This window comes from Passer domesticus, chromosome 11 (assembly GCF_036417665.1).
Source record: "Passer domesticus isolate bPasDom1 chromosome 11, bPasDom1.hap1, whole genome shotgun sequence".
Lineage (NCBI taxonomy): Eukaryota > Metazoa > Chordata > Aves > Passeriformes > Passeridae > Passer > Passer domesticus.
Window position 1 is genome coordinate 4,875,090 of NC_087484.1, and position 25,852 is coordinate 4,900,941.

A 25,852-nucleotide genomic window follows, 5' to 3' on the forward strand; every position below is an offset into this window, starting at 1 on the left:
TTAGTTTGATTCTATGCCAATTTACTTGTATTATTTTCAAGCTGTGTAACCAATGTTTCAGCAGACCATCATGAATTGACATATTCCTTTTTAATTATAACCCCTTTTAAGTTTCGAGGTGTTTACATTGATTGTGTAGCCTTGTGAAATCAGCAGCAGCCCCACAGCTCATCTCTGAGGGTAACAAGCAGCAGCTGTAATAAACACACTCTGCAGACAGAAATGGGAACATGCTGGTGGGGGATATATGAATCCTTGTTCAGCTGTGACATGTGCTTATCAAGATGCTTAGAATGAAATAATTTTGCACGTAGAATCCAGCAAGTAAAGATGGAGGGGGAAAATGTCTGATTTTTGTGGCAGTTGCTCTGTGGCTGCCCCTCTCCCCAGGTGCTGAGGTGCAGCAGAAGAGGACAGGGGCTGTCAGTTTAATCACTGTGGTTTGTTCACCTGACACCTCTGCAATTATAAAATATAATCCTGGCTGAGGGACTCTTGCTGCATGGTTTATGTTAACAGATGTAAACTTGCTGCAGACCAGGCCAGGCAGGCCTCTGGTAGCTCAAGGCAGGAGGCATTGCTGTCCCAAGTACCAGGCCTGTAGTAGCAGCTTTAAGTCTAAAACTGGCAAGGGAAACTGAGTAACCACTGTAAAATCATCCCAGCTCAGGTACAACACACATTTCCCTTCTTTGTCTCATGTCTTGCTTAACTATGAAGGTAAAAGGGCTGCTGGAAGGCTTCTTTTGGGGTACTGCCTTTGCTGTTTCTATAGGAGCAAGTCAGCAAGGAAACAAAACCATTGAATGAGGTTAATGACACTTGTAAAAGCACTGCTAGGGAGTAGATGTGACTGTGGAAAGCACAGGGAGTGCATGGTACCCCGCCCTGTCCCATGGGATGCAGTAGGGATTGTGTGGAACACACAGAACTGTCATCCTCCCATGGTAGAGATGTACCTGGAATGTCAAAAGTAATAAATGTGTTATGTAAATTAATTATTATAGATGCACCTTATAAGAATTGTTTCTCCATTTTGGTTATGTGGTTCAATAGCAGAAAATCCTTTGTGGAGCCTCGTGGAGAGCCTGGGATCTGATTCATCCTTGCTCCTTTGGATACCTCACTAGTTCCATTTATCTGAGATTTGAATAAACCTTTAGGGATGGATCTTCCAGTTTGAATAGGGAGGGGTGTGAGATGAGTAGGCTCATGATTTAGGGTTCTTGTTAGGTGCCTAAAGCTAGCCAAGAGCAGAGCTGAGCAAGCTAAGAATAAACTCCAGAGCTTGGCTTGGGCAACTGCTGGAGCATCAGCCACACTTGGAAACAGCATCAACAGATTGAAGGGGTTTGGCCTTCAAAACTGCAACAGATTGAAGGAGTTTGGCTTGGGAAAACTGTAGGAACAGGAGCAGCAGTTTGTGAGACAGCCTGGCTTATGCAAATGTAGAAATGGCAGCAGCAGGTTCTGATGGGATGTGTTGCTGGGGTATCTCCAAAAATTTTTAAACTGGCTGCTCATGTAATACCAGGGCCCTATCACCTATATGCTCAATTTATCACTGCATCTTGGAACTTCTCCATCAGAGTAGTAGAAAGCAAATGTTATCCTGCCATATAAGAGAGAGAGAAAGCAAACCCACTCAGCTTATTATTTACAGACCCATCTCACTGCTTCCAACTCTATCCATAATAGATAATGAATAAATTGGTTCACAAGCAACTGTTTAAGTACTTGGAGTTAAACAACATACTGAATGATGCTCAGTCTGGATTTCATTCTCATTATTTCACTGTCATTGCACTAAGAAATTGTTGGAGTGGTTTTCTCTGACATGGATCAAAGTCTGTTTTTAGGGGCAGCATTTATTCCTCTGTCAAAGTCCCTTTTGACATGACCTGCCTTTTCCACATGCACAAATTCATTTGAAATCAGTTCAACTAAAAGTAGTAGACATTGTTTTCAGTAACTTTTTCCTCCCAGGACCCAGATAGATTGCATTAGCAATGAACAGTCACATGTGCAATGTAATACTGAGAAGTCTTGTAGCTGGGTACCATATTGGCCATTACATGTTCATTAAAAGCTGTTGTGCTTGTTAATGGGAAGATACAGTTCTTCATGGTTAAAATGCATGGAGTGGAGCCAAATCTCTATTAAAGTTGAAAGCAAGTCTGAAATCAGAACCTTATCTCTTACCAACAGCATCTTGTCTTTTTTTTTCTCATATGTTTCTGGACATAGATAGACACAGATATCCAGGAACAGCATCAGTGGAGTTATGCTGTAGAAAGCAAAACATCTAGGAGGAAGGAGAGATCTGAGTGAGAATGAGGTGCTCTAGTATACCCATGGAATTTCTTGTTCTCACCATGACGTTAAAACAATATTTAGAGACCAAATATGCCAAACAGTTTTGCCACATGAAAAATGTGTAGTATTGTCTTTGTATGGTTAGGAGTATATAACTCCTAGCACAAAACAGAGGCTTGACTTGTGCAGCTCATTGTTGAGCCATTAACAAGAAGCTTATTAAGTTGGATCATATTCAATAAGAGTTGATCACAGCTCCTTAGGTCTATTCTCAGTTTGAAGAAATTCTGGGTTTAGTATGACTCAGGTAGGCTGTGTAGCAAAATTGAAATGCATTTCAGAAGCACAGCTGGTGGGTTGAAGATTCAGGTAGTATTCCTGGTTTTGCCAAAACCTTGAGAAGCTACCCTTTCTTTCCCCCCGCCCCCTTTTTTTTTTTTTTTTCTAATGAGGATTACAGGCTTATGAAACATTATTTAAATAATGTTAGACACTTAGACTACCATTTCACATTGTCTGGCTGAATGTTGTTGTGAGAACCCAGTGGATGGGTGGCAGTAAGGGTGGAAATAGCTGGAATTCAACTTATGTGCATTTATCCATGATTTCTGAGATGAAGAATGGATGTTGCTAAGTCACTACTCTCACCTGGTATTTTGATGTATATACATATAGGATTAATTCTAAGGATTAGGAATTCTGATCAAAAGTTTAAAAAAACCACAACTTTTAAAATATGTGTTGCATTTCCTTTTTCTCCCTTTCCCTCACACATGTCTGTCAAGTAAGATGCAGATGCACTGCTATTAGACTTAATTTCTAACTCTCAAAAAAAAAAATAGGCTGTGACTGCAGTGCAAAAAATTTGGAGAAGGGAAAAAAATGGCCTTGCAGATTCCTTTAAGATGTGTTTGTACATCCCCTGACTTCCTGAGGTCCAGACTCAGGGTAAGTTGGTGGCTGTAAAGGGCATGGGAGGAATCCATCTCCCCTTCTTCTGGACAGAACAACTGATTGTGTGCCAAGAAGGAAATTAATTCTTCTAATACAAGGCAACAACAAATTATGGTTTCCAGCCACAGAAGGTAGAAGTGAAGGGAAAAGTGTGTCTCTGAAGAACAATGTTTCTTGGGATTGTGATTGTATTGGGTTTCTGGGGGCTGTTCCTGCCAGTGAAACAGAGTCCTCCCTCTCCAGGGCTGGTGTATGGGGTTGCAACTGAGCCATAAAGAGATCAGGCTGCTGCAGAAGGGCCACATGTCACAGCAGAAGCTCTACTTGAAAAAACATCCAGGACCAGTCTCTGTGCTTAAATAATCTGAATTCCTTTTGTTTACTTTTGTTCTGTTTTCATATTTAAGGAGGGGTGTGGGGTTTTCGTTGTTTTTTTTATTTTTCTCCCCCAAATAACAGACATATAATTGCTTTTAGTTTATCTGTGACTTGAGTTTGGGTAGGAATCCATGTGTGTACATACCGTAGGGTCAGGTTTGAATAGTAAAGGACAAGGGGGCTTGTAAATTCATCTTTATTTTGCTGATGGAAAGCAGTTAGTACCTGGTGTGTCAGAGTTTAAAATAAAAATGGAGGTGTCTGTGGTCTGTTTGTTGTACCTTATGGACTGTGGTGATAGTGAAAGGACAAAACCAAGAGGGTTTTGGAGTTTTTTTTTAGCTTCATTTCCCCTCTTTGAATTCTCAGACTAGTTCAATAATACCTACATGATTTGTAGGTTTGTGCTTTCCTCTGTTCTGTCTTTTTTTTTTGTGTCTGTCACTGAAATATATATGCAACTGTAATGGATTTCAGTACAGAATGTGTATCATACCTCTCGCTTTGTATTTTTATTCAGTGGCCTGTCTGTTTAGGCATCCTGGGAAAGATTCCTTCTTACAGACATCTATATCTGTTTGTTCTCTGAGCCTCCATAATGAATCTGGTTTTGTGCTATCTAGAATTAATATGAATTGTAAAATAGCTTTGTCAGTTCCTCTTATTTACTTTCCTTGGATTTGTTATATTTTGCCTTTGATGTCATAAATTTCATAAGCTTAAACACCTTAAAAGTTCATTTCAGGGAGTTTATCAGCAGAACACAAATATCCTCTATTTTTACCCAAGTTACTCAGTCAGCTGTGTGATTTATCTTTATGCTTCTGTACTTGTATTCTCTCTCCAGTGCTGAAAGGATAGTAGTTCTATATCAGTAATTAATTAATAGTTAAGTGTTCTTATTGAAGTGTTTAGTTTGTAATTGATGGTGGAGTATTTCAGTCATGGATGCAGATGAGATCAAGCACCAAAAAGGTCTTGGTTTTTGTTCAAAATCTATTCTGAAAATTGATTGTTATTCTGAGGAATCCTCATGAAAGGCTTTCCAGCAGGTGAAAAATCTTGTGTAGGTATTTCCTCTCACTCTGGGTGGGCCAGCAGGAAAGACAGAATGGAATAATTGACCAGAAGTCATGCAGGAAATAATTTAGTGAGCATGTTGTAATTTAAAAATATTTGTTGAGTTACCAATTCTCTTTCAGGTAAAGAGAGATTATTTGAACTTTTTAGATGTTACAGCCATCATGGATTTAATGCAGGAATGTTTTAGTAATAAAGTGAAGGTTTTTTCTCCATTGGCTGAGGATGAATTCTTGTGCATTTCTTTCCATAGCATCCCATGCTTTAAGCAGTGCTGCTTTTCTCTGCCATCTTCCTTCTTGTTTAAAAAGTCTGGCCAATAAGGAGCATGAGTTCTCAAAGCAGACTCTGAAAATATGCTAGCAGGGCTTTTCTGGCAGCAAAAAGGAGGAAGATATGGAGAAATGGGAATTGATTGTGATACAATCCTTTGATGTTGGGGAAGTGAAATGCCGCTTCCAGCAGCAGCAAAAGATGGACATCTTATGACATGCTTTTGTGTCTTAGAACTTTCACAGTTCATCATGAAATGGCTTTCTCAAGAACAGCTCAATACCACTGAACATTGCAGTGGCTGTAGAGACTGGATTTTGGCTTCAGTACTAGATTTTTTTCCTCATTGTCCATGCCTTTGTCAGGAGCTCAGTTCTTTTCGTATTTTGTACTTTTTGCATACAGAAGTTTAAAACCAAGAACAGAAGGTCAAGAAAGTTATGTTTCAGTGGGTATAAAAGTTGTGTTTCTAGTCTGTATTCCCTCAAGAAGACTAGTGCTTGGAGACATATCTGGAATTTTCATATCAAGCTGCTGAAATATAATTCATGACTTCAGGAGATCTATCCAGACCATATCTCTCTTCTTTGAGGATTAGCACTCATTAGTATAAAAATAAAATTAATCTTTCTTGATTTGGGAAAGATCCTGGGTTTAAGGGGTTTGTGGAATGGATTTTCAGGAATGATTTCTTCACAGACAATTCAGTGCAAGGAGATTCCAAATTTCTGTGCAAACTCCTGTCTCCTGAAAACTAGACAAAATATACAAGGGAAAATATTAAGAGAAAGGGAAAATCCTATTCTGCTTTCTGACTAACATTTGAACTATATTATTAAAAATGTATGAACTCCCTGAATATAAATCATCTGCTGAAGGAAGGATGGCAAGTCAAAGTTCTGACTCTCATCTTCCAATATTTTTTTACATAGAAGGTTTATAGGAAGAAGTAAAAACTTTTATTATCCTGAATGAAACAGTTGAAAACAGCAGGCAAGGTTTTTGGGCATATGAAATGCCTTACACAGTTATGAATTGAATATGCTAGAGAGAAATGGGCATAGGACTTAGAAATTTGTTGACCTTCATCTCCAATTGCAGATTATTTAAAAGGCAGGAAAATTGGCCAAACACATGAAAAGAAAAAGCTTCACCAACAAAGAGGTAATTCCACATGCATGTCTGGTATCCCTGAAAGAAGTTGTCTCCCTTGGCTTCTGCTGGCTAGAAAAACACATTACTGCAAGAGCTGACATAATGAAAACATCTTCCTGACATGGTTTCAACTTTGTCTTTTGCTGTGAAACATGGAACAATAGTTGCATGCTCAGATCAGGGGAGACTGGGTATTAATCAGCTTGGGTTGGTGGTTAGCAGCACATGCTTTCCCTCTGGAACAAAAGCCCTTGGGAGCAGTGTGTCAGGAGAGGCTGTTTCTGAGGCAGGTTTTAAGGTGAGGTTATTTCATGTACAGAATAAAGATTGAGCCTTAGAAATGCAGCAACTGAAAATGGCTGGATAATGTTTAGTGCTTGAAAATACTTCATAGCACCAAGTATTGAAAAGGTGAGGTGTTTTTCTTGTTTCTTTCATCTCTGGTGCCATGAATAAAGAGACTATATAGAAACAATGGCAGCTTTTTTAGTTTTGCCTTCGACTTCAGTGGAAGGAATATTGGACCTCTTGGCAGAGAATAGACTTTAAATCTTGCAAGAGACCATATCACAATTACCTTTCCAAATGGAAAAGTACAGCATGGATACTGTAACAGAAGCAGCCATGGTTTGTAGGCTATGCTTTATTTCTTTGATTCCAGATATCAAACAAATTAGAGCTGGCTTTAATGACTCCATCCCCCTTGCTGGTACTTCTATTATAAAGGAGATGCTTTCCTCTGTTAAGCTCCTGTCAATTACCATTTCTCTATAAAAATAAAAGAAATCAGGGAAAACAGTTGATAGCCCACAAATACATGGTCATCGAATTGCTGAGGTAACTAATGTCAAAGACATCTGAAGCTAAGAATCTATGTTAATCTACTTTTTGATGTGGTTATAGATTGAATAATAATTTATGTTGACCTGCTTTCACCAATGTCTCATATTTATAAAGATTATAAATAAATTGTGGCTGAGCATAGAAGTAAATTAAGTGTTCAGATGCAGTGACTTTAGAATGTATTTATGGAATTAACTTCCTCTTTGATATACGTGTGCCAATGTTTCACAAACTGTAGGCAGTTCCCCTCCCTACACATTTGTCAGGACATGACCTCCAATCTTGCAAGTTTATTTTCTTCACAAAATCTTCCTTCCTCATAGCTGCTATGACACCATCCACATAAAGTCTGAAAAAAGTTTTCGTCTAGGTTTCCTTCTCTGTAAGGCCAGAGGGAAAAAAGCAAAGATTTTTTGACCTCCTTGTGAGGTGCAGAGTCATTTGCTGGGGGAGCTCATGCTGGTTCCTGTTATGCTGGTGAGTTTTGTGAAGGGGGATATTTTCCATTATACACCAGCTTGATGGCAGTAATATATTTAGCATAAAATCCCTTGACTTTTTTTTTCCAGAAGCCCAATTGCAGCAAAACCAGAACACGTAGGTGGTGGTAGATTTTTGAGACTTTACATGCTGTAATATTTTGCGATACAGGTTACAAAAGGGACAAAGGTAATGAACACATCCCTGCATGGTCCCATGATCACTTCTCTCTGAAAAGGGGGGCTGCCACTTGCTCTTCCCTCCCTTTAAGGAAAAAGGAGGGTCTTTCTACGGGACAACAGGAATGGTTTTAATCTGAAGGAAAGCAATTTCAGATTAGGTAAAAAGAATTTTTTTTTTAACAATGGTGAAACACTGGAACAGGTTTCCCAGAGCCTGGGGCTGGTGGATCCCTGGAGATGTCCAAGGCCAGCTTGGCTGAGGCTTGGAGCAACCAAGGATGGTAGAAGGTGTCCCTGCCCATGGCAGGGGTTTGGACTGGATGACTTTTAAATGTCCCTTCCAACAAACCCTGTTCTACTTTATTAATTCCTCAGTCATGGCTGCCATAGCCTTCTGCTTGGTCTATCACAACCTTCTAGATCTGATGCCCCACTCACTCTGAACCTGGGAATGTGATTCATTTAAACTTTTAAAGAGAGATAATAGCCACGTAAATAAATTTTACAGTAACTCATAATGCTTTTAATAGCATGAATGTTGATAGAGTTTTTCTACAAAGTCCCAAGGCACTTTATACAGCTACACTATTAAAATAGGAAAAGTCATAAAATATAGAAGGCTTGTGTGGCAACAAAAGGATCTTAATCCTTTGTGAATCTGTGAAGTGCAGGTCAGGATCTGAAGCATTATTATCTTCAGGCTAAGCTTAAAATCATAGGTGTATGAATAAAGTATTTATTGTTGCTTTTGTGAATGAAGGGTAGAACTTAAAAGCAAATTTATTTTCACTAACAATCTTTGTACTAAAACTATTAAATAGGCAGTTATTAATCATGAATTATTTCAAAAATGTCCAGTGCAGAGTTTGAAAGAGGGCTTGCCCAGAAAGTCAAAGCAAGATCAGAAGTTTGAACAATGGTGTGGCCTTAAGTGGATGTTACAGTATGCCCATGAAGGTTCCATTCTGTGATGCCCAGTTGTGTCTGAAACTTCATGCAGGTTTTCTTCTTGACTGTAGTTAAAGATACATTTTTTCCTTTTATTTTCAGACCTTTTCAGCTTCTCCCTTTCCATTCTACATCTGCTCGAGCACGTCCTGTGTTAGTGCCTGAATATCTGATTTAGCAGCCTGCACAAGATCTATCCCCAGAATTTTTAATACGTACCAAGTATTTGACTTACTGTAGTAGATCCTTGATGAAATATGCTGGAATATTGATAGAAAAGAGATAAATCTTATTTGGAAAGGTCAGGCAAAAAAAAGTGTGTTACTTTGAACTCCATCATTTGGCAGATGCAATCTTGGGAAAAAGAGGGAGGGGGACAGGCAAAAGGAGTTTAATAGATTAAAGATATTAGAACTTCTTGGATCAGATGGGGCTGTTTAACTTCTATCAAGGACAGCAGACAAATGGTCTGTAGAGATGTGGAGCCATTAGTCATCAGGTCCAACAAGCTAGCAGAAGGTGGATGAAAACAGGCAAAAAACCAAATGCAGTGTCTGTCTTCAGAAATTATGCAGCTTAGCCTCAACTGTCAAAAAAAGGGAAAGAAATAATTAAAGTACTCTGAAATAACTCTAACATTGCAGAGAAATACATAACTGCTGCTGTGGGTTTACTGAGAGCACATCACATTGAATGAGTCTAATTTTCTTTTACAACCGAGCAGCTTCTTTTGTGGACAGGTAAGAAGCTGTGGGTGTTAGAGATTGACAGGGCTTTGCTGAGGCCAGCCTGTTTTCATGGCATTCTCACAAGGCAGGCAGGGAAATGCTGGAGCTGTGCTTAATGGAGTGCAAGACCAGCTGTATTAATGCACTCAGAGACCTTAGCAAAAGTTCACTGCAAAGTGGGGGACAACTTGTCTCCAAAGACAGAGGTAGGAGATGTGTTGGGTCATGAACTGAGCAAGACAAGGCTTTGATGTGCCAGATTCACAGTTAACTCTTACAGGTACAGGTAATTGCCCTGGTAAAATCTTGGCTTGATATCTACTGTTTAATTTTGGGTACTGCACATAGAGCAGGACACAGACCAGCAGCAGGAGTGACCAGAGCCTCAAGAACAAGATGTACAATGACTGACTGGCTGAGAAACCAGAGCTTAGAAGATGGAGGAAGGGAAGGCTGATGGAGGAATAGAGAGTGTCTGAAAACTTTAAGGATCTTGTAGGATAGAAGGGTCTAAGCTGTTTTCTGTATTGCAGGTGATCAGGCAGATAGCAAGGAGCATCAGCTGCAGCAAGAAATATTCATATTAGACAATAAAAAAATTATCTTCAAACTGTGTAATGATGCATATTTTTCTGAGGTGGTCTGTAAATTGTCATTAGAGATCTTTAATTAGACAAATATTTATCTGATGCAATGCAAGTTTATTTGAGCCTTCCTTAAAGCAAGGAGATACACTTGGTGGCCTTTCTGGGTCCATTCTTTCCCCATTTTTCTCTGATTCTATTAATTATTTTAGGACATCATAGTGTACTAACATAATTTTCCTCACATTTTGTTGCAGACTGCTAACAAATCTTCCAATTCATCATACTATCCTGTGAGCTGGCAGTGATATCTCTCTGCTAAAGCATTTACAAAATGCAAAATGAGTAAATAGTCTTTTAATGAAATGTATCTATGAAATGTAGGCCATTTCCTCTCAGAATTGAATTAAGCATTACAAGTGATCAATAACTAGATTTCTGCATCTACTGAAAAGCTCTGCTGTGGAGTTATATAAATAGTTCACAGTAAGAGAATATGGCTGATATTTTATCACTGTGCCTCTGGAAATGTCCAAAACCTGCTGGCTGTCTTAAAAGATGTGTGACTGGATAGACTGATCCTCTTTCATCTGTAGGCTACTGGGTCAACTTCAGCTTAACCCCAGAACTATGGGTCATGTCTTCTATCACAGGGTACCAGAGACCTCTGCAAAAAACTGGAGAATTCTGGGCAGATTTCTGAGGCCCTGGCAAGTATTCATCATCCCTTTTGGGGAGTATCAAAAGCACCGAGTCAAAATCTGCAAGAATTAAGGCATGTAATTGAATATATCAGAACAAAAGCAGCATGACTTTAGAAACTGTGAGCCTGTTTTGCTTTGACTTTAGTGGTCTTCCCCCAAGCTGGGTTAGGACACTTAGCTGTGGACATGTGTCAAGTGACTGTGCTGTTCCTGGTGCTGTATGTCTTTTACACAGAAGAAAATCCCTTCAGTCCATAGATGTGTCACTGGTCCTCCCAAATGTCAACTCAATATCCAAACACAAACTTCCCTAAACAGGGAAGTGCATCATTTGCTGTAATGAAAAGCTTCTTAAAAAGCTTTTCTGGTTTGGGGTAGATATTGTGTGCCATAAATGGAAATATTTTAAATTTTGAAGCTTCCCCTTCAATCAGAGAAAGCTTTAAAAAGTTACTTATTTGTTAATTAATTGAGAGTCAAATCTGTCTGCTATGAGTATAATGGGAACCTAATATCTGTCAATGTGACCAGTAGAGACAGATATTCCTCCTTTCTTTAGGTTATACATCCTTTTAGATTTTAAAATGCTTTTATTGCAGTATTATTCAGATTTTAACAGTTATGTATTTCTCACTGGCCTCTTATTCAACCTTTTGTCTTAGTGAACTGTGTTCCACTGTCTAAAACTGGGTCTGTTTAATCTACTGCTATTTATGTGATTGTGATTGTTTTCATATTCCATTTCTTGCTGTCAAAGGGGTTGCTTATTGTGCTAAAAGGACTCTGTTTCAGTTCTCCCAGCTCCATAATGTGCTCACATCTCGTGCTTTTTCCAAAAGGGGCAGGTGAGGTCAGAGTCACTTGGTGGGGAAGGAAGGACAAAAGGTGTTTGGCGACAGGATCTGTGACCATTTCAGACTGGTGTAAGCTTTGTACATAACGGCAGTGCAGAATTTCAAACCTGTGGTTGCAGTTGCCCTCTTCCTTTAAAACAGCTTCAGATAACTTCATCTTCTCATCCCCTTACTCCTCACTCAACAGCGAGCAGGGCATGAGCTCTCAGAGGCCTTTCTTGCCCTATTGAGAGCACTCTGGTTTACTAAGTTTTCCAGACTTCTGTTCATTGTTTCCACCTGACCTGCACAGTTGTCTCTTCAATTGCTTCATGGTGTATACGAGAGTGTTTTAAGCTACCTGACTATTAAGGGCTGTCTATATTTTGCTACAGTGCTTCTCATTTTCGTTTCTGTTTTGTCGCTGTTATAACTGGAAGCCGTAATTAACCACGTACTTCACATGTGTTACCTGTTACCAAGGCAATATTGTCTTTAAATCTGAGGAGGTGGATTTGCTTTCTTTATATCCCAAGTGCTCTATTCTGATTTCAGATTTGCACCTGCTTAGCAACAAGACATGTTTGGGGGGCCAGCTGTAACTTCGGCTAAAAAGTACAGCTGAGAGGAGATGTGATTGTCCTTAAAACCACCAAAGCTCAGGCTCTAAGTATTTAGCAGTGCATCCATATGTTAGAATTATATGAGACTCTTAGACCCTAGTGGGGTCTGTTTATTTCTCAAATAAACCTTATTTGTTTTGCATACAAAACTGTGAGTGTTGGCCTTTGCATAGAGTAACAAAATTGTTATGATTAGTGGAGTGATCTATATATATTTATTTATATGTATATTACAGTATGTACTGTGTAAGAAATCCCCATTCCTGCTATAGTCTAAGTGGCTGGAACATGCAACACATTTTGCTTGGTGGAGTGTAAAGGAGAGGTAAACATGCCTTTCCCATCACAACCAATATTTTTTTTTTAGTGTAGGAATATTCTTCTAGTTGCATTGTGTCCATCTGCTGTTTGCTGCTAGGCATCCCAGCACATGCAGAGTTTTACCAAATAAGTTGCCCTCCACCTTACCTTACGCTGAAGAGCCCTTCTGGCTTCTCTAGTTCTCTACTTTGAGGTCTTTAACTAAACTCTTCTGTGCCAGGGAGAAATTCTGTGCAGATGAAAAGCAGACTGTAGAAGGACATAATAATTATACCAGCAGAAAAATGTCAGCAGACTAATGTAGGTCCCCTATAGGGGTTTGAATCATCTTATGAAAAGTGAAGCCATTAAATAAAACAAAATGTTAGAGATTTTGTTGGGAGTGACAGAAACAGCAAAATGTTCTTCCTGCTGTATCTCTGACGTTCAGCAATTTTTGGCTGAGTGAAAACAGCAGGCTATCTTTCTGCGTTAGCAGAGCTCAGATGTATATAAAGGTTTCTTAAGGAGAAAAATGTGAACCATGCCCTGGCAGAAGTACTTGTTGGGTATTTTATCATAAATTTTTAAAAAATAAATAATCTGCAGCACAATCCTGGGAACAAATGAGCTCAGAGGCACTGCAGAAGCTTGCCAGGATCATCTGGTCTTTTGCCTTTGAATGGAGGCTCAATTAAAACCCAGAATTATGAGGCCAACCTATGCAGTTTTGTTAAAGGGGGAGAAAATAAAATAATCAAGTGCTGGGAAAATACCTAGTGATGTGTGACCCCCCACAATTCTTACAGAATTAATATTCGTGATTTTACTGTGTTTATCCAAACTTACTGTTTATAACTACTGTTTTTTTACTGTTTTTATTAATAAGTCTTTTGAAACACTCCTGACATTGCCCATGTTCCACTGAAGGAGAAATGGAGGCTCTGTTCACAGAATTTCTGTGAATAGGCTCTTGCTATTTGAAGAGGAAAAGACATATTCTTTGACAAGTGTGCAAAGAGGGGAAAAAAAAAATCTGTCTGTGAGTGGGAGTCCAGTTTTTTTCCCCTGTATCTCACTGAAAGACTGTAAGAAAGGATTCTTACATTACATCAACCACAAATGACATGAGAATTTTTTCAAGTTACTTCTGAAGCTGATACCCAGGAGAATTGTTCATGCAGAAGATATTTTTAAATTTTCAAAGAAAAGTCAGAGTGTAACTTTTGTTTCATTCTCAGACTTCCTTTTTAATCTGTCCTGTCTCTGCTGGGTCCAATGTTCTTATAGATGAGCCTTTTCTGTCCTTTTGTCCTTCGTTCCTAATGTAGTGTTAATTCACTGACAATAAAGCCTTTGATGCTGAGGTCTGTGTAAGGCAGGTGTTCCTTCACCCTATGCCAGGTAGCACTAACTCTCAAATGGATTTTTCCAGAGAACACAATAGCTCGAGGAGAAAATGCTGGTTGACCCTTTAAAGGATGTACTGTGTGAGCTCTTAAATCAAAGCTGTTAATGGTGAGGATGTAAAAACTCTTGGAGCACTAACACTGCCAGGGTAATCTTACAAGACCTGCCATTCAACACAGTAATTAGGGATTGTTAGTTAGGGTCATTATTTACTACAGCTGTAATTAAACTGTGGCTGCAAGGGTGCATCCCAGGGTTGATGGTGAGAGGTGGATATGAAGGACTGATTGAAGGTGGGCCAGTGCTTAGTCTGTGAGATTGTGCAGGAGAAACCAGTGGCCAAATTTGTGGAAAACACGGCATCGTTTCTACCTGGAGATTTTTCCCGGATGTTTGGTGGTCTTGGGAATTACTTCATTTGTGTGTGTGATACCCTACTGGTAGAACCCATGAAGCTTGGACAAAGAAAACAGAGGCTCTGTTCTGGTTTAGTCATCAGTACTTAGCTCTTTACAAGCTTCGTGTTTTCCCATCTCCTATGTGGAGCATTTGCATCCGGAACTAATAGAGTTTGGATCTGCAATATCTTGATGGCAGTGACTAATGCAGGAGCCAGAAAGCACCATTTGGTTTGAAGGTCCCACAATCAGCTACAGCCTCATCTCAGCCATGTTTGTGTCACGTAGTAGAATTCTACCAAAGCAAATGGCTTTATTCTGGGTCTTATACAATGTAATTGAAATCAGGTTCTGTCTCAAAGCATTTGGTTCTTTGCATTAAAAAAAAGCATGTGGGTAACAAGTAAAATCATCAGCTCCTCGGTGACAAAATATGACATTTTAAAGAAGAACCTTACAGCATCTTAACTGACCTCAAACCACACCCTTGCAACAAAACAAAACCTGAAAATCAACAGCTCAGAGTGGCCTTATCCATTCATTCTTTCTGAAAGAAGGCTCAAGAGACATAAAACCTTGTCGTTTTGGTTGTCTGCTCAGGGATATGACAGCTTCGGGTATCTTCCAGTTCCCATAAAAATAAATGAGAATAATATGTGTGGTGTTTGAATGCATGGCCTAGGTAGGACCCTGCTGCAAGAGCAGTTCAGCAATGCAGGGGAGTGAAACAGATTTTCCTATGCCTGGGCTGGAAGGTGTTCCAATTACAAACTACATTTAGCAGAATACAGCTAAATAAAAATTGCCTACGTCATATACTGCAGCTAGATATATTCCTGAAGCGCTTTAAATTAAAAAGCCTTTACAATTCTAAACAACCCATATGTCTGTCAAAGCTGTCATTGCGCTGCAGCAAGTAAAGAAAACAAAACTTAATTTGTGATGAAGCTTCCCCTGGCTGAAAGCACAAGTCTTCCCCATCCTCTGCTCACAATTGCAGCTCACTCTCTCTGACTCCTTATAAAATGCTTTGCATTTCCTTTTGAATCACGTCAAGTTAATTTTATGGCAAACAATCTCTGTTTTCTGAAACACAGAGAAGAAATATAATTATTGCTGGGTAGAGGGTGAAGGAGAGTTGGAAGCAAACTGAACAGGATGCTGGTAATTGTTTTTCGGGCACTGATGCTGGGAAGATTCCAGCCACCTAAGCAAAAAATATCTCAAAAATGTAATTAATTATAAATGGGCAGCTTTGTGGTATAATTCCAAGATCAGAAGGAGAAAGCAACATCCCACTATCAAATATAATAATAAAAATACCCAACAAACATTACTCAGCAGATGATAATTTTTGTAAATAATCCACTGTTTGGTTCATTATCGTATGTAGCTAAAGAGATGTTCCCTTGCTTTAGTTTTGAAATTTTTTAAAGGTACAAGGTGAGATTTTAAGATGCTTAACTTTGACCTCATTCTGTTCCTACTGTGATCAGCGAGGAGTTTGTTATAGGGACAATCTGTTGAGGCCAAATCAACACACTGGCAGCTCTTACCCAAAGGTGTGATCCTCACACCAACGTGCCATTCTTGTTCCTGTAAATCCATCCATCCAGTCAGTTCAGCTCTTCTTGCCTGCATGGAGGCAACACATGGCTCAGGACTGACTGAAATACCCACTCTGCTTCCTTTGCTCATGGAGACAGTTTTTGACTTGTTTGTTTTGGTGTTTCTCATGTACAATTGTTTTCAATTACTTTTGATGTAAGTGGCACTACAAGCAAGCGAGGCTGGCAAGATCTGGTCCTCACTGCAAACATTTCACACTTGTAATCATCTAAATTGCCTTGTGAAATTGTTCATTAGATAAAAATTAATAAATCCTATAAATGAAATCTAACGCAACGTTAGGCTGTTGACATTAAATTTGGCATGAAATCATAGTTGTAAATGAGTCATCTGTGTACACATTGATTTGGGGCCAAACCTTGAGGTCCTTGAACAAATTTTAAACCGCTGTTTACTCTGGAAAGTCTATTGAATGGGAGGGAAAGCAGTGGTCTAAGTTTTAGCTACAAGAGCTGTTGGTGAAGATTTTATATGGAAACATCCCCATTCTGTGTGCAGAGTCTGGAGGAGAATGGACTTCTCCATTTTCCTGATTCTGAATATCCAAAAATATCAATGTGTTAAATAGCAAGATTAGAGCGATTTCTGTGCAAAACTTCCTGTCTAGGACCTTAGAGACTCAGTGTTTGGAGGGTGATATGGCACTGAAACTGGCTGATGGTGCAAAATTAGTGGGTAGCACCAAGCACTGTAATTATTTCTTGTTATCCCATTGGAGAAACCCAGAGGATTCAGGTTGGCAATGCAGGTCACCGCTGGCTGCATTTTCCCCCATCAAATATTTCAAGTTTTTATGCACATATACCTACTAATGTTCTAACAGACCTTAGGGTTGCCTCAAGCTGTAGTTTGGTGAGAAAGATAAGGAACTAAACTAAAGGTATATATTTAATTGGAATAGCAATGAGGGGAAAATACTTTACTCGTTTGTTACAGGATGAAACCCAAATAACACTTTTCAAATCGCTGGAGCTACTTCACAATTGTATCAACAGCTCTGAAAACTCAAGCTTTGGGGTTTTGTCGTCACTGTAGGGAAAAAAAATGGTTGTGAGTTGCCTTGGATGAATTAAAAAAAGGTTAGAAAGTGAGTGATTCTGTAAACATAATTTTAGTCTATCGACAGATGGGAGAAATGGAGAACAGGTTGTAAAAGTATAACTCAAGCATTATTAATATTGTACTGTTGCTGAGCCAACTCGTAGAGGAACTGAAAAAAACCATCCCATTGGTTAAGTAATCACTACACATATGCTTTTGGAGATTAATACTTGGGAGTTCTCAAAGCTTTTATATGTGTCAGTTCTGCTAAAAGGATGAAACTGCAAAAATGCACTGGTAGCAAGTTTAAAGCATTAATAGTGATGCCAGATGCACTTTAAGGATAATCACGACTCCTTTACATCCAGTAGACCCCGTAGTCTCAGATATGGAAATCAGACTTTTGACAACCAAAAATGTTTCAGAAAGTGGAAAAGGACCAAAGAATGTCCTTTAATATTTTCAACTCTGGTAGCTATTTCATGCTTTGGTTTTGAGTGCTCTGTTCTGTGCTACACACAAGCCCTACTGGTGATCTTAAAACTGGTTGCATAATTACTGTGGCTTCATCCCTTTTCTATCATGGTGACTGAATTTTTAGGGTCACTTTTATTTTTCATTTTCTTTTAAGTAATTGCACTGCTTTATTAAAGTATTAAGATGTTCAATAATCACAATTAGATATAACTTAGGGTCCTCAAAAACTACCTCCCTGGAAGATAGATCAAATTTGTGTTTGGGGTAATAACATTGATTGAGATTTACTTACATCTGCATGATTTACCCATGTGCTTAATTCTAGATAGAGTTTGGATGGGTAACAAGATGTGCAGATGTAAAAAACCAAAGTTTCCTATCCACAAGTTCTTGTATGGTTTTGGAATTCCTTTATTCCATGTTATAAACACTGCTGGGCAGCTGAACTCGTCCAAAATTAATGAAGAAGGGAACAAAGCTTAGCTGCTGGCCAGTTTGAGTTTTAAGATATGTGATTTAAAAATCATAATGCAAAAGGTTTATGTTGAGTGAGATCAAATTTGGCCTTGATTTAAGTTTGTTTATTAACAAACTTGAGTCCTTTGTGAGAACCAGATGGGGAAATCACCAACACCTCACAGGCTCACGCCCTTGCTTGAACCCTCGTGGTGTCAAACTGTGCTCATAGAGATTTGTCAGATGAGAACATAGTTAACTGTTTCACTAAATCTAAATGTATTAAAATGTAACAGTAAAAACCTAGGGTCTTATTTTTTATTTTTAATGATTAGGGGCTTCTCAGGAAACTGTGTCTGGATACAGAGGTGCCTGCAGTTGTGATGGAAACTGGTTCAAAATTATCAGCTGTTAAAAATCCCCTGAAATGTCTATTTGCCTTGCTGGCAAAATATTAATCTGTGAAGATTGTTTCTGGATATCTGGATTCAATATCTGAAACCTGTAGTGGGAGACTGCATAGTCCTGATTACATAGGAGGCAAATCAGGCACACAAAAAGCCTTTTCCTTGTTTTTTCCCCTTACTGTACCTAAAATTTCAGATGAAAATTTAACTTTGTGACACAATTGACCTAAGGACAATATTATTGTTTAAAATGATTATGAGTCTAAAGAGTTATATTTCATATGTAAATGTGTTGACTTTGAATCCTAATGCTGATATGGGAAATAGGAGCAAATGCTGGATCAGTGAATTAAAGCAAAAAAGATTCATTCAGCCCCAAGATGTCAGCAGTAGAATATTTGCAATTTCTTTATTTTAATGCTTCCATTCATTATTTTCTTGGTACTCAGTAAAGGCCCTTTCACACCTACAGAAGGAAGAAAATGTTCTCACACTGTTAAAACAGTGGCCACTAAATACAGAAATATCTTTTTGTAGTATGTCCAATGTGTTCCATTATATTGATAGAACAATATTTCAATGGCTATTTGAAATTCCCTGTAAGGTTGCTCAAGAGGCTGATTTAACTCTTGACAACATCTTCTTTGACATTAAAAATGATCTCAGAATGGATTATAATAATTCAAATAAGATTTTTAATTTTCTTCCCTAGTATTGTATAAATTTCTTAAATTTTAACACATCGGTATTTCATCCATTCTATTACTTTAGATGTATCTTTGATTCTATTAAAGGGAAAAAAGCATGGAATATCTTTGGAATCACACTTTCTTCTACTAGAATCATGATAAAATTTGTTTTAGAGATTAGTATGGATTATTCAAAGAAGGTGAAATAAATGTTCATAGTCAAAAGAAAAAAAAAGAAAATGAAAACTGAAGTTTAAGCAATTCAAGAAACTGTTGGACATTGTTTCTGAGCTAAGTTGTCTTTCACTTTTCCAGAATTTACTGTCAGGAGGTCTTCAGCTGCCCAGAACCCTTGAAAGTCAAACCATTTTCAGAGTCCAAAGTATGAAATTGCTCTGCTTTTAATATATTTGCCAATAACTTATTGATATTTAATATGCATACATATGTACCTCTTATTAATGTAACTTCTGCTGTTATGAAACTTTAAGCTACAATCATGTAGTGAATAAGTAATTAATCCAAAAAGAAAACATAAAGGTCTTATCCTTGGTCTCAAAGCTCCTGGGTATCTGCACTTTGTTTTCTGTCTAGAGGTTGTGGATGAGGATGTGAATTTTGGAGCTAAGCAAGCTGACAATTTCTTTTCAAAGTCATCCTTTCTGCAATTCATTTTCAGCCCTTTCAGTCTCCCTTGGACAGTCACAAAAGACAGCTTTATTATGCAGTTCTATTCCCCTATTTTTGTACATATCATTTTCTGTTTGTCATGTTTAGGGCACCTTCATTTCCTCTGTCTCACAGAAGCAGAGATGATTACATTAAGTGTGGAAGTCTTCTCTTTTTACTTTTGGTCAGCAAACCATAGAACTATTTTCCATTATTCTTTATACATTTTGGTGGTGTGGTTCTGGTTGAGTGTTAATGTGGCAAGACCCATGTGGTAATGAAGAACTGCTATTACAAGCTGGGGAAGGGTAAACTTTTATTAATAAAGTGACTTTATGTTGTCCTTGGGAGATGTATTAGGTACTTGCTGCCTTACAGCATCTTCCCTTCAATATAAATCCCCAGCAAAAGATGTAGGAGTTAGAAGAGGCTGGAATATGTTTTCAATCCTGTTTAATCACTGCAAGTAAAGGGAAGGTATTAGAAATACCCCTGAGGCTAATCCTGACAAATCACGCTCATTTTGAAAGGTAGAACTGATATGTGAGGCCGTGTTACATTTGAGTTTCCATGCCTTGCAGAACCTGAGCGAGCCTGGATCCACCAGCCTTACACAGGGACTTTGTGAACTTCATCATCTGGATGTTCTGAAGTTCACAGTTTCAAGCTCTTAAGGAATTCAGGCATTGCAGTGGTGGGGATTATGTGGATAATTTATTGGCCAGGAGGTTAAATCTGCTTCTCAAGATGGGAATGCCAAATTAACAATCACTTCAGAAACGTGTCTGACTCATCTTCCTGACACACAGAGCTCTTCCCTGCACCTGCCTTCCTGTCCCCTCTGTCTGCCTCAGTGCAGGGCCTCCCCTGCTGCTAGTGCTGGCACTGAAGGTGAAGGGCTGATGGCTGCTTTTCCCAAGCTAAAACAAATGCACAGATCCCAGCTGAAAATCCCGTGCTGCAGAAGGTACTGTGCTGTAGGAACAGCTGCTCCCAGCTCTGTCCTTTCTCTCTGGAGGTCCTCTCTCCTCACAACATCCATGGCTCCACCCGAGCGTGTGGAAAAATGTGGCCACCTCTGTTTGTGGTGCACGTGTGGGGAGGGGGCTGCCTTTCCCAGACACTCTCAGAGGTGCAGTAGAGGTTCTGCATCTGCCAACCCATTTTTGGGGCTTGTTCTTCTCCACCCAGTGCCACACTGCAGATGGGAGCATCTGCCCTTGCTGCCGTAGCCATTCAGCAGCAGCTAAGGATGAGATTGCATATTCCAAAGTCACAAACATTGCTCCAGAGGATAAATCAAGGTCTTGTTTAATTTGAAAACAGAAACAAAATATTTTCATGCACTGGACTTTGGGGAAAGCATTCTGGTTTGGAACCCTGTTAGTCACACTACCTGAGGACTTCAGAACTGCATCGTGTTTGACAAACAGGTGCTGTCTTTGGAATCTCTACAGGATTTCCAGATGGCTCTGCATCCAACATGGCCATTAAGGAATAAAACTATTCTTCCACTTGCACTGATTTCTCAGGTGTGGTATTTGGTTTTACTGTAAACATGTGTATCTCATAAAATAATTGGGAAGAATCTTTCCTGGACTCAGCCTTAAATTAATCCTCGATTTTTAGAGGGTTTTTTTCTTTTGTTGGAGAAAATGGGTTTCAGAGATTTTAATGCCCTTCACCTTCAGCCCTCAAAATTCAACAATAAGGAATTGCTGGGAAGCGATTTTGATTTCCTCACTGGAAAATATTGTGTGAAATAGTCCTTCACGAGGACATATTTCCCAGTTGAGGAAGCCCTAAAGAGTTTACCCTTTACATCTCTTTCTTCCCACTCTTCCACTTTGCCTAGGAACACCTCACTGCATCTTTTGCCTTCCCCCCTCCTTGTCTCTGCCTCCTGTGCACCCATACTTACAACCTGTTTTCTGTCTCATACTTCCCCTTGAAGTTTTTCCACACCCATTTCCTTGCACATCCCTGATAACCTCTTCCATTCACCTTGTGAGGGATAAAATGAGTTATAAATCCCACTGCCTGCACAGTGTATGTGTGATCCCCCAAGTGAGCCAGGAGGTTTGTTTCCTGCCCTGGTTGGATGGACCCATATTTTGTCTCCATCACTCAGGATGCCATTTTGTGATTCCCAATTTGCCAAGGAGAAAAAACCCCAAACACCTGCTTTTCAAATGCTGAAATATGCAAACGATATGGCTATAAACCACTACTAGTTAAGAAGATTGTGAACTTTCTATTTTGTTTTCCCTCTCTATTCTGAGTGCAAGCTTGTAAAGGGCTCACAGAGAGACTTGTTACAGTGCTGTAAACTGGGGCTTGCTCTAGTAACCTGGTGATCTACTGACACGAGTGGCTCCCAGGGAACTTGTTTTTAGATTTAAAAAATCATAGAATAACTTCTCTAGAAAAACCCTGGGAAACAAGACTGACCAATTCTGATTTGCCTTTTGCTATGCCTTTAGTGTGTTTTCTGCTCCCTCTCTAGCCCCTGGTGCCTGTGTTTACATCCCTGGACTGTATATTGCTGTTTGCCTAATGAAATGCTGCTCTGGAAGATTTATGGGCGCACATTAATAGAATAATTAAAGGTCTTGGAGAGCCTCAGATGAAATCTCTACCAGATCAGGGGTGAAAAAGCAGAGAGGGGGAAGCGAGAGATGGGAGGGGATGTGCCTGCATCCATGGCCTGTTGGGTGCCCTGCTTGGGGTGAGGGAGAGCCGGGGCCGGTATTCCTGCTGGGAACAGCATCCTGGGGCGCGTTTGCCTTCAGGGCTGAAAGCGCAGAGGCAGCAGCGCCGGTCTGACCTTTGCTCGCCCACCGCTCTCCTGGCAGCCGGGGCAGGGAGGGAGATGCGCAGGGAGGAGCAGCAGCGGCACCGACCGCATCGGCCGGGGCAGCGCGACCCCTCCGCGCCTCAGCGCGCCCCGAGCGGGGCGAACCTTGCGCGTCCCCCCCGGCGGGGCCGCGCATCCCCCGCGGGGGCGCGCACGGCGCGCTGTGAGCGCGCAGGGGCCGCGGGGAGCGGAGCGCGGCTCCGGCGCGGCGGCGGCGGCTGGCAGGGCTGGCGGATGGATGGATAGACGGACGGGCGGCTGGGAGACATCCCGCCACCCCATTTGTGCTCTCCTCGCGCGGCTTTCCTCCCTGCCGTTTGGTTTTTTTTTTTTTAATTTTTTTTTCCTCCTCCCCACCCTTTCAAAATCTCCCTGGGAATTTTGATTTGCAGGGTTTTTTTTCCTCTTCTCTCTCTCTCTCTCTCTCCTTCCTGCTGAGGATACGTTTTGCTTGCCAAGTTTGTAGTGACACCTCTCAGATTCCCCCGCTCCCGGCTTTTTGGATCTGTTACAGTGCCCGGTTGTATATAGACGTACTGTATTTTTTTTTTTTGCCTTTTTTTTTTTTTAATTTTTACAAGAAAATGGGAATTCTTTGGGAAGCTAATGGATGCTGAGGAGGACGATCCTAAAACAATCTCCTTGTAATCTGTAAATGAAGTATACGAAGAAATTCTTAAATTCAGCCATCACTTTAGCTCCATGTTAAGCACCTCGAAGTATTTATGATTGCAGAGCAGGTGCAAACAAGGATTAGGAATAAGGTAAGGGAGCTATTTCTGTCTTTGAGGCAGCAGCATTTGAGCATTTGCTCAGGGTTATCAGCAGCTTTTCTTTTTGTAGAATCTGAGCTGATTTATTTGCATTTTCGGTGCTGTTCTCCCGTCCTTCCGAGTCATTTCTAATACGTCTGCGTGATTTCCATCACTAAAACATACATTCCTTCTCCCTGGCTGCTCAGGATTTGGGAGTTTCTTGACTGTGCACATGTTTTGGCTGTTATTTGGTAACTGCTTAAAACCACCAATCCTCTGTTAAAAATTATTTCTTACCTTGCACTCTCTCTACCCAGCAGGATTCCTGAAAAAAAAACGAAAACACCAAAGCCATAGAAAATTGGAATACAAAAGCTTTTTTTTTTTTTTTTTTTTTTTTTTTTTTTTTTTTTTTTTTTTTTAGATTTGCCTTTAAAAAAGAGAGAGAAGTAGTTAAAATTCCCGGAGGGAAAACCGGGGCGGGCGGGGGGGTGGTATGTAATAATAAGGTTCTCCCTCTAAAGCAAATGAACTCTCCTCCCTTCTGCCTCCTCCTCACCAGCAGCTCCCCAGGGCTGAGCCTGATTTCTGGCCATATTGGGGCTCCCCGGGGTCCTGGGATGCACGGGGGGAGAAATTCCCGCTGGGAAGGAGGGACGGATCCCCTGCTTCCCTCCGGGATGCTGCAAGCTGCTCTCCGTCAGCACGCTTTACTAATTTTTGTTTTATCAGCTCCATTTAGGGATATAAATGGCACGAGCAAGGATATCAATTACCAGCTAACGGCGGCGATAGCCCGTGTTTTATGGGATTTAATGATTTCTCTTGTTTTGAAAAAGCTCTTGTGACGCTAACAATAAAGAACTCCATAAATCATCTAAATGAATTGTGTTCCGGCAAAGGCAATTTTTAGTCTTCTGCTGGGTATCTCCTGGTCCCGGTAATTAATATTGCATTAACAGTTGTGAGCATGTTTGTGCTAATAAAGGTGCCATTACTGAAAAGTGGCTCTCTTGCTGTGGGTCCCGTGTTTGCTGAGGTCCCACGGAGTGCCTGAGCTGTGTCTGGCTGCTGTCCTCTCCCCTGGAATCAGATCAGGTGATGGGAAGTGAGTGTAGTGTGCTACCTGTGTGGGGAAGGGACACATTCCCTGGCACTGCCAAGAGTGAAACCCATGAACAGCCTGCTCCAGTCAGGCTGAAAGCAGGAGGCAATCATCACTTAGGCCTTCTGATTACATGTTTTGATTAAAAGACAAGCAAATGAAGTTGCTGATTTTTTCTTTTATTTATTTTCTTTTTTTTCCCTTTTAATTCTGATGATTTTATCATCAGCTTTTAAAACCCTCTTAAAAACAAGCAGGAGCTGTGGATTTCAGTCCTTCAGCAGAGTAGAGCAGTGTTCCTGCAGTGCTGTGAGGAAAGCTCCTCTTTCATGTTATCCTTTTCTGCTTTATTTCCACCTTTTTCTGCTTTCATGAACATGTATTTTTTCAGCTGTTATTTACAGCCTAGCTGTACTGAAAGCACTGGAATAACATAAGGGTGATCTCCTCATGAAGCGAAATGTGCTATGAGGAAAGGACTCAAGTTTGGCTGTTTTTTAAGGGTTTGTATTTACCCGAGTTCTCTTTTCACTTTCTTTAGCGTGGTCTGCAACTGGTGATGCAAAACCATCTGTAATTATGTATATCACCCACGTAGCTCACTGTGTGTTCAGTTAGAGACCCACTTAAAGCTGCCCATAAATCCTTCACTGTGCAAAAGCATTAATCAGAGGTTGAACAGGTGCTGGTTCAGTTCACCACATGTTTGTGTCAATAGTTTCTGGGTATAATACCAACATATAGATATGCTGAGTCTGCCAGAAATTGTTGCCATGGTTTTATTTTGTTCAGTCTGGTAAGATTGAACTTCTTGTGGCTGCTGAGTAGGCATTTGAGTGAAGTTAATGGAACCAAATCTGAGAAGTTATTTCATGAAATGTATGTAGATTTTAGTGCTTTCTCTGAGCTCCTTTGAATGGAGAGTTTTATTACCATGAAATAGTTCAGAGATGCTGAGTTCAATCCTACTCTCCTTATTCAAGCAAAAATTTTCATAGCCTTCATGAATCTATACATAAAGATGTTTTCAACAAGAATTTCTGACTGTGCAATCAGGCAATTTAGATGGTAACTTTGATGCCTGTGTTTCTTATTTAAAGTTAATTTGCCAGGGTTAGGAAGTTCGCTGTTTATCTCCATAAGCTGGAAAGGGTCAAGGAGTGTTTCCTGTGGTGTCATTGGTAGAGCTCCTGTCATTCCTTCTTTGCCAAGGAACAGCCACTCAATGAGAACAGACTTGCATTTGAGCTTTTAAAATGTTTTTCCTCTGAGCATCAGGAACATTTAGAGAACTGAATTGGTGACTCACTAGATGGGTTGTCTGCATCCCTTTTTACTGTTCATTATCGTTTGTATCGTGTGTGCATTTGAGCATAATCTAGTTCTTGAACTGACAGGTCATTGCTTTAATAAGTTCTTTGGTTGTTTTCCTGTTTGCTTTTCTATGGGAACGTGTTTGTCCCCATACACTGTAATAATGGTAATTCCTTAAGCAACAGTGGGTTGCAAGCAAATGCTTGGGTTCATGGGTCAGCAATGATTCGTGACTGTTGGATCCTAGTGCTGATCAAGGGGTAT

At 40.0% G+C, this 25,852-nt stretch overlaps 1 protein-coding gene across 2 annotated transcripts in view; it reads left to right on the forward strand.

Moving 5' to 3' along the window:
- NLGN1 (neuroligin 1) overlaps window positions 1–25,852 on the forward strand; it is a 420,011-nt gene that overhangs the window by 25,546 nt on the left and 368,613 nt on the right. Inside the window, exon 1 of one of the 2 annotated variants that reach the window (XM_064385264.1) lies at window positions 22,576–23,178. The exons of the other annotated variant lie outside the window; for it this stretch is intronic. The gene's annotated coding sequence lies outside the window, so the exon portion shown is untranslated. Of the gene's footprint in view, window positions 1–22,575; window positions 23,179–25,852 lie in introns of those variants that run through there. 2 annotated transcript variants of the gene reach the window in all.